Source organism: Lutjanus erythropterus, chromosome 3 (assembly GCF_056507025.1).
Source record: "Lutjanus erythropterus isolate fLutEry1 chromosome 3, fLutEry1.hap2, whole genome shotgun sequence".
NCBI lineage: Eukaryota > Metazoa > Chordata > Actinopteri > Lutjaniformes > Lutjanidae > Lutjanus > Lutjanus erythropterus.
The window spans coordinates 8303431-8313351 of record NC_139319.1 but is presented as its reverse complement, the minus strand read 5'-3'; positions in this window follow the sequence as shown (position 1 = coordinate 8313351).

Genomic DNA, 9921 nt, shown 5'->3' with positions numbered 1-9921 from the left:
AAGCAATGGAAGTATTCCACCTTTTTGGGTGTTACTTCATTCAACCCCACCTTACAAAACCCAAAGTATCCCCTGTAAAGGGGTAACTGTGGTTAAAGTTTTTGCGTTGGGTGAACAGTGTATGATTTGTAGAGCTTCTGTATAAAAACAGGACCATGATTCCAAACTGTTCATCTGATGTGGTCACAAAAAGCCTCAAATTAAAGCTGACAGTCAGCGCTTTTACCTCAGAGTCGCCATTTCATTTCACAGCTAATGTGCTGGAGTACAGAGACAAAACAAACAGTCTGATAAACAGACAGAGGTTAGGTACTCTGAGGCCAAGTTTACGTTCATCATATTCATAGTGCGACATTTAAAAAATGGACTGAAGCATTTTTGTGTACAGAAACACTCATAAAGTAAACAAAAATACGCAATCACTGACCTACAGACACTGGACACTGCTTTAAATATCTGTGTGGAAAATGTAATGCTCGATAACTGATAGCTGAACTGTCGACAAACAGCTTGGCTCTGCCTTTTTTCTTTTAGTTTCATCGTTTATTTCAGTTCACAGATCAAATCTTGGTTTTTAAAATTCTCATCAGGAGAAAGATGAAGTGCAATAAGTCAAAGAGGGAATGTTCTACCTTCTTAAAAATGTGTCTGAATATAATTCAAGATGTAAAATATTGTGCTTGAATGCTGTTTACAGCCTATTATTGCACTAATTAGCGTACTGCAGTGTTGTAAAGGTAGATACAGGTGCCTTATGATTCCTGTCTGTGTGTTTCAGAGCGTGTCTGGGTTTGTTCCAGATGATTCTTTGTGTTAGCTTTAATTTTTAAGCCTGTTTTCAACGCTAAAGACAATAGTACTGCTATGCACGAAGACTTTAACTTACTTACTCTAACTGCATAACTACAGTATATTAGACCAGCCGCAAGTGTTGTGCAAAACATTGTACTGTGAATTTTCTCAGCACTGGTTTTCTGACTCCTCTGATGGCAGAATGCTCCTAAAACCTGAAGAGCTGGTTGAGTGGCGTTTTGAAGAGCTCATTCTGCTCATATTTGACCTTGATGCTGTGAAAGCCTGATTAGATGTTATTGGTTTTTTTTTTCTCACAGAACATCAACTGTGAAAAGTCTGCACCTTTTTAAAACATCTACATTACTAGAATATGGAGCTGCAGCGATTAGTAGGTTGATAACTCTTAGCGGCCAACTATTTTGTTCATTCTTTCGGTCATTTTTCAAGTAAAAATATCAAACGTTTATTGGTTGTAAAATGTGAGAATTTGCTGGGTTTTTGTAATTTTGATAGTAAAGTAAGAGTCTTTGGGTTTTGGACAAAAGAAGGAATTTGAACATGTCACTTTGCGTTGTAGAAAACTTTGATGAGCATTTTTCACATTTCTTTTTAGCCATTTTATAGACTAAAGGATTAATTGTAAATCAGTAGATGAATCAGTAGTGAAAATAATCGTTAGCTGCAGGCCTACTAGAATCACTTGTTCATGAAGCCGTCGATGCATGTGTGCTGCAAAGCAAACTACGCAAAACCCCCAAATATTTTTGAGCATGTAAAGATGATGATACAGAGTATATTTTACTGTCATTTGTGTTAAAGTAACTGAAACTGTGGCAAAATCTTCTCAGTATTTTATGATGAATTGTTGTTTATTTTTTGTGAAATTGCTGAAATTCAATTATATGAACAGTATGAAAACTGCTGGACTTGTACTGGATCTTTTTTTCCATTTTATTTTAAACATCTTTTGGGGCAGCAACAGGTAAACAGGGTTTCTGCAGGTCCTTAAATAACTAAAATCCAATAATCAGAACCTTGAAATGTCTTAAATACAATGTTAACAGATCCTAAAAATGGATTGAAGTTAACTTTAGTTTTATAAAGTTGCATTAACTTGCTTCTCTGGAGAAAAAACTTGTTTTGATCACACTGCAACAAAACAAAACCAACATTCAACCAGTAACCACTGATGCAAACTGTGCAGCCTGGTCAGGATTTATCACTGTGGAGGAGACAAGAAGTCTTTCTTTACACTGTGGATTGGTAGATTTCATTAAAAGATTAAGTTATATTAATTGTTTAATAATGGATTAATGAACTCTTTTTTTATTTGGATCTTAAATTGCAGTCACAATGCTGTTTAAAAAGGTGTTAAAAAGTCTAAAATGTAACTTGTTGAAACCTGCAGAAACTCTTGTTAGGAAAAGGGAAGTTTGCTGAATCCCAAACTGCTAACACATTGTCACTGTGAAGATTCAAGGCAAAGATAAATAATGTTTTCTTGGGGTTTTTTTTTTTTCATTAAAAAGTATCATTTTAATCCTTGCTGGGATCAACAGATTTTATTTGAATACATTTTATTTTGGTGCTGGAGCTCATGTGCCACTAGAGGACACAATTTCCCAACACTGTGACTGTTGGTCTCATCAGATCAGTCCTCATAACAGCTACTGTTGTTTCTCCAAAGGCTACAATGATGTGATATCACATTTTGTATATTTAGTTGCTCTATTTGCTGAAACTCAGCTCAGCTTTATGTTTATAGCACCTGTCATACACATTTGCAGCCCAAAGTGCTTCACATAGTACAATTAAAACAAGACAGGCAAAAAAACTACAATAAATTAAAAGACTACAACATTACTTCAAATTAAAAGCTCCATTAAAAAGGTAATTCTTGGTCTTTAATTTCCCTTTAAAGATACAGAAAGAGCTCACCATCCTAACATCCAGAGGCAGTGAGTTCCACAGAAAAAACTCTTACTGGTACTTTTATGAGACATCAGCCTGCGTCCACACTGCAGACAAAAGTGGCTAAAATCCAAATTTTTTGCGTCTGTGTTACTGAGATCTGTATTTTTTCACGACAGTGTGAACAGCACAAATCACATGGTGTCTGATCTTTTCAATTCCGATCTGGACCGTTCTCATTTGTGATCCTAAATCAGAAATGGGATCTTTTTTTTTTTTCAGTGTGAACAGTCATACTGGAATTCGTGTGACTTTTGTGAGATTCTTGTGGAGAGGAGCTGACATATGTAGTTATAGTAGAAATCTGGAATATATTTACTGTAATTTATCATAAAATGACCTTCATATGTCATCAGAGATCAAGAAAACATGCTAAGTTCTCTGACAGCAGTTTGAAGTTTCTATTTCAGGCCACAATAACTGTTTTTGTTTGCCTGTTTCAGGTTACTTAGAGTTCAAATTTATGCCGAATGTTTGTAGAATGAGCTAGAATCTGTTTATGAGTTGTAAAAAACATTAATAATCTTTTAGAGGGAGTAGATGCTTGTAACGATTAAATTGAGCAAAATGTTAATGGAGTCTGGCAGGCGGTGAGACAGGCAGCCACTGAGCTCCAACTTCAGAGTGTGTATTTTCAGAGCAGTGGGTTTTTGTTTTCACTGTATCAGGCTTAACTTTACATTGACAGTTATAAACAGCTGATCAGTTTACAGTGTAGGAGTTATAGCTTGTTAATGTCTTGCACTCCTGCAGCCTGCCTGAGCTTCCGTGAGTCTGAGGAGGAGAGGGTCACTTCAACCACAGACTGTATATTAAACAGAGATTCAACCTGTTTAACATACAGTCTATGGCTCCAACTTGCTTTTTTTGGACTGCTGCACTCATTTTTGGACGTGCAGTTTCTACGTATTGCTCCTTTAAAGGTAGTCCATTGACATCCCACCACTCCTGGTTCCAACTCAGCATCTTCACAAACCTCTGTAGCAGCTATCGCTCCTTAAAAACTCCTAAGTAAAATCTTGTTTTACTGTCATTCGACCGCGTCCTGCGTGCAAAGTCTTCGTTATGGTTCTTTTGTTCATGCAGGTCATTTCAGGACAATGACTACTGCAGTCTGATATCAAAGCAATAAACCAAATTTAAGTACTAAGGCATGCAGTGTGATTTGGATTGGACTGGTTTGAATTCCAAAGTAGAAACCCTTTGAAAGAAAAGTAGATCTTCCTTGAAGTATGACCGTCTTATCTTTTAATACCTGCTGTTCTAAATTACAACCTTTGTAGATATGATATAATGAATGGTTGGGTAATGTTAAACCTTATTTTACTGCAGTTACTCTTGGAGCCATTAACCAGGTTGGAATATTTATTGAGCAAAGTTTATTTCTTAATTTTTTGTTAATACAACCTTGACAATTCACTGTAGAGACACATTTTTATTAATAGAAACCCCCCTTCCCCTCACCCATGGTAACAGTCAGAGGGTAGAAAACTTAACCTATGCAGGGAAAATAGGTAATACAAGTAAATAAACATAAGTATACAAATACTGTAAAAATAATCATAGTTAATGATACCAATAATGACAATAAAGAGATTGTTAGGGGTCTAAAGCAGTATAGCCAGGAGATTTATTTGGGTCGCCAAATAAATAAAAGGCTACGGAAATAATTCTGCAAATTTAAGAGTTATATCTGCAGTACACCTTTAACGAGAGCCTTTTCATTCCGTCTGAATGCAGGTAAAATTTCCTGTATTGTTTTTCTGATGAGAGGAAAAAAAAACAAGAGGGCCTGTTAACTGAGCCTGAATGCATTTGGTCTTCATTTATAAAGTATTTAAAACGTGTATATGTTTTAAATATCACAGATGGGTGATGCAAAAATGGCAGTAAAAATGGTGGGGAACATTCTGCACAAACTAACTCATCCCAAGATTCATTAATGAGGCCTGTTGTGATGTTTGTCCCCAGAAAAAGTTTGGGAAACTCTGCTGCAGGATGCCGACATGCTTATTAACATGAGAGGTAAGCAGAGGTAATATTTTCCTTTATAAAAAAAAAATGAAAAATACATCAGATCTTCCTCCTGTTGTCTTTACAGCAGACGTGGTTCTAACTTATTTCTCATGCCCTCCTCTTCTTTCTCTTGCTTCCTTCCTTCCTCTGTGTCAGTGTCTCCTTTTAATCACCTCGCCATCCCCCTGCTGCCTTCCTTTCTCTGTGTTTCTCAGCCTTCCGCCATTTTTAATACCCAGTGGTTATTTACATAGAGGATGTCTGTCGTCAAGATATGCAGGGGGTCATCTGAGGACCGAGATAATTTAGCTTCTCTCTTAAAAATTCTTCTCTCCATAGAAACTAACCAGAAAACAAGCTGTAAACTGAAAGAAGCACTTCAGCAAAGCCCAAACTCTGACTGGATCTCATGAGTCATGACAGCAAACAAGTATTTGATTGTCCCCAACACACACACACACACACACACACACACACACACACACACACACACACACACACACACAGAGAGAGAGAGAGAGAGAGAGACACAGAGACATGCACACCAGCTCCAGAGAGTGAAAGCAAACATCTTGTCCTATATTCCCCCTCTGATAGCAGGGTTGAATTATCCTCCATCTCTGATAGGCCGGCGATAGACATGTTTTTATTGGCTCTGTGCAAACGTTCACAGGCTAACTGTTTCCAGATGGCAGTTTGTGGAGGGCACGTATATCATTCAGCACAGGGGGAAGAGGAGGAGGAGGAGGAGGAGGAGGAGAGAGCAGAAAGAGAAAGAGAAAGAGCAGCAGCGGGGGTCTGTCAAAAGCATTCTGCTCTACTGACGAGGGCATTTCCTGTCTGGATTTGGGAGGATTAAGTATTTGTGCGTAGGGGGTGTTTGTATGGTCGGCATGTGGAGTGAAAGGGACAAAGTACAGGACTTCACGGGACGTTTTAGGGGAATTTCTTCATGTTTAATTTGAATAACCATGTCTCTAATGCATAATTAGGAGAAACAGAAACAGATACATAAAATAAAAGTGACTTTTTTGTCAGGGTTTGAATGTTTTTGAGGAAAAAACATTATTGCCACATAATGTTTCACTCTGGGCTTTCTGAGGTTGCTCTGTTTGTTAAGTCATATTTATGTAGCGTCACAATACAATACACTTCATAAAACAAAAAAAAGAAATGTGTTGAATTTGATTTGAATCATTTCTGACAGATGTTATTGTGTATGAGAGTCTTGGGAGTCATAAAAAGGCTAAAAGCAGCTTCATTGTTCAATTGACTCGAACTTTTTTATTTTTTATTTTTTTTGTCTGGACGTTTTTTAACATGAGTTAATGTTCGTGGCCTCAAACCAGTAAAAACATTATACGGTTCCTTTAAGTGTGTATGTGTCCGCTCCTTATTTCTGTTCACTTATCACACCCAAACAGAATCTGCCTGTTTCTTTTTTTCTTTCCTTTTTCTTTTCTTCTTCTTCTTTTTTTTTGCTTGTTTTGGTCTCCTTTGCATATTTGTGTTATTATTCATATTGTTTTGTTTATGTTTTTTAATATGTGCTGCATCAAATCAAAATCAAACATTTGCTGGATAGCACTAAATACAAAGTGCAGCTGAGGCTGATGGAAATGTGACTGGTTTTGTAGATATTGTGTCATAAACCAAAGTACTGTCAAACTGAAAGTCTGACCTGATTGTGTCGCTACACAAAAAATGATCAGTGAAGTGGTGATAATTCATCCTGAGGAGGACGTGAACATTAGAAGCAAATTTTATTTCAACCCACTCAATAGATATTGAGATATAGCAACACTCAAAACCACAATATCAACCTCATGGGGACATGAGGAGAAAAGTCAGGGGATCACTACAGTCGAATTTCATCTGAATTTTATCCAGCAGTTGTTGAGCAATCTCAGTCTGGACCAAAATGGTGGACTGCGGACAGACTCAATGACCTAATAAATTCAGTGAGTTCACTGCTCTGACTGTAAAGGCCTCTAATAATGATAAATGTTTCAACAAATTCTTCACTGAAGGTAGTTGGAAACAAGAGCATCCACACCTTCCAGTGAAGCATCATCTTACAATAAAAAGTCTCCTTCAAGTTTTCTGCAGGTTGTTCAGTCTGTGTTTAGCCTCCACACCTGAAATCATTTGAATGTGGACTCTCTTAAAGGCGTGGTGAAGTCTGACACAAATATTTACTTATCAGATTCACTTATCATGCTTTTCCTTTTGTTTTAATCTCTTATCTTTCGTATTTGTTTTGAGTAACCTCATACTTGCATACTGTGCGTGTGTGTGTGTGCGTGTGCGCGCATTGCAAACAACTCTTAATCACTCTCTGCTCATTACAGAAGAACACATTTCGCTCAACTGACAGATTCCCACGATCATCTTGACGCTTTAATTCATTATTGATGATTTAAATGGTGTCAGTTTAACTTTTCAGGCCAAAGCTTTTAGCAGGACAAGCAACATCTGACTGTGAATGAAATGAAGTGGCCATGTGACCAGAGTAAATACAGAAAAAAAAAAAGTTTCAACCCTGACGCAGCGGAAAATGATGATTCAACACGTGGAGTACAATGAGATTTAAAAACATCACAAGATCTGAGTAGGAGTTCATGTCAGGGATCAGAAATGATTAATGTGATCATTTTAAACTAGCAAACCCCCCCCCCCCCCAAAAAAAAAAACAAGGAGTATACTGTCTATCTCTGCCAAGAATGCACATTTTAGGAACAGAAAGTCTTTACAATTTTTAATTTATGCCTAAATTCAGGACTGAATGAAAACACACAGTCATGATTAGCTGACGGCGGCCACACTTTTTGGAGAAAACCTGAATCCTGTTGAGAAATTTTAGAGATTTTTATGATCTTTGCAACATTTAAAGTGAAACTTGACACCAAATGGAAAAAACTTCAGGCTAAAGGTTTGGCCACACCCACATGTGATGACATACTGACCACACTCAGGAGTGAACTTCTACACCATGACTGCAAAGTGAGGATTTCAACCACTGACGATGAATTTTAAAGCAATTTTTTTTGGCTACTTGGGGGCAGCAAACAAAGCTGTAAGTTATCGCCGTAAAGGGTGTTGACAAACAAATGCTAACATTAAACAGCAGACTTGGCGCAACATTTGCATCAAAGTCCAACATTCACTTTTCTTTTAGCTCTGTTTTTGGTCTCAACCATCCCATAACAAAATTCTACTGATCTTTATCTGCTAAATGTGGCGCTAATTTCACCTGCCATGCTTTGTCTCTTCTGTCTGGTGTTGGGCAGGTAGAAAGTTCTGTTAAGAAGCCACAAAATTGAGTTCAAATGATCCCTTCCACATAAACATGGTAATCTGATCCATTGCGTGTGGATATAAGAAACATACAGTGTGATTAGTGCAGCTTTTAAGTGAACTGAATATGACAATTTGAATGTATCATATCACTGTAGCACCACCTACAGGCAAATACCATGAACTAAGATTGCTTGATGTTTTCATGTTGTTTAACCTGTTCATTTTAATTTCGACCAACTTGAAAATACCTTCAAGAATTTGGCAATTATAGGAACACAGGTACAGAACTTTGAAAAAATAAAAACTTTTTAAGGACGAGTGTGTAGGGTTTGGTGGCATCTAGTGGCGAGAAATTGCAGCCAACTGAATACTGAGTCAGTAGCTGTGTGCAAAACCTTTCCCTGTTACGGACACAGTGGACTACATAGCATGTAGCAGAAGCAGAAGTTGTACCAACAGCTGCAAAACAATTACAGGACTACCATTACCATAGCTGACGAAACCACACTTGCACATCATCGGAATTCCAACAGTTTATTTGGGATTTAACATTCAAAACTTGACATGGAGCATCAATACTACCTCCATACACTCAGTGCTCTGTTTGTTTATGTGGTACTGGGTGCATCTGCTTGTGTCCGTTCTGGGCTACTGTTGAAACAAAGTGGTTCAACATGGTGACCTCCATGGAACAGGACCCATGTCCTCTGGAGATATAAAGGTTAGAAGATGAGAAGAAACTCAACAATTCTTATTTTTGGGTGAGTATACATTAATGAAAACTGTCAAATGATCCCAATAAATCTTACACACTGGTCCTTTAAGGGAAATTTGACCAAATGTGCAAATAGATGATGGTCTCTATGACATACACGTGTTTGTGGTGTTTTGTAAATGGCCACACGGCGGGCTAACAATAACTCGTTCCTTCTTCCCACAGAATAACTTTTCTCTTGTTATGCTGCAGTGAAGTTGGTTGAAGTAGGCCAAAAGTAGCCAACGCTACAGCACGTTTGAATCAGCCAAACAAAGCCTGCGTCCGCTGCGGGCCTGCTGCATTATGAAGAGAACATGTGTGCAGGTGTCAGGTGACTCAGTGAACAGACACCACCCGCCTCCTTCAACACACCCAGCAGCAGACAGGACCTGACAGGACAGGCTGACTTACCCAAGCAACAACCACACCTGGTTAACTGGTTTCACAGTTTATACTCCATTTACCAAAATAACTCCATGTTTTAATCCTGAAATAGAGATTACGAAACAGAAATATAAAGAATAAACATGTAATGGTAACTTTTGTTATGGTAACTTTTTATATATGATCTAGCAGGAGTGTGGAGGAAATAGACCAACCTCAGTTTTGTTTCAGGGTTTTTGTGGGGGAGTTCACTTGACATAATTGCACACAAATTACACATTGTGGGTTTTATTTTAAAGCAGCTGACTCTGCTATTCTTTGTCATATATCTTTAGCATCTTAAAGAGACAGTTCACCCCAAAATCAAAAATATACATTTTTTTTTTCTTCTGTCTGTAATGTTATTTATCTGTCTAGTCTGTTTTGGTGTGAGTTTTGGAGATGTCCGCTGCAGAGGTGTTTGCCTCCTCTCCAATGTGATGGAACTAAATGGCGCTTAAAAGGCTTGTGGTGCAATAAAAATACATTTTTAAAACTCAACAGCAGTACCTCTTTCCTGAAATCATGGCACAGTTCCTCAAGATAATCTACAGACCTTGCTGTGAGCAGTTTCATTGTAGGAACTATTTTCTTTCTACCAAGCTTGCACCCGTCAACCAAATCACCGTGCAGCAGGAAACGTGCATCTACTCATGGAC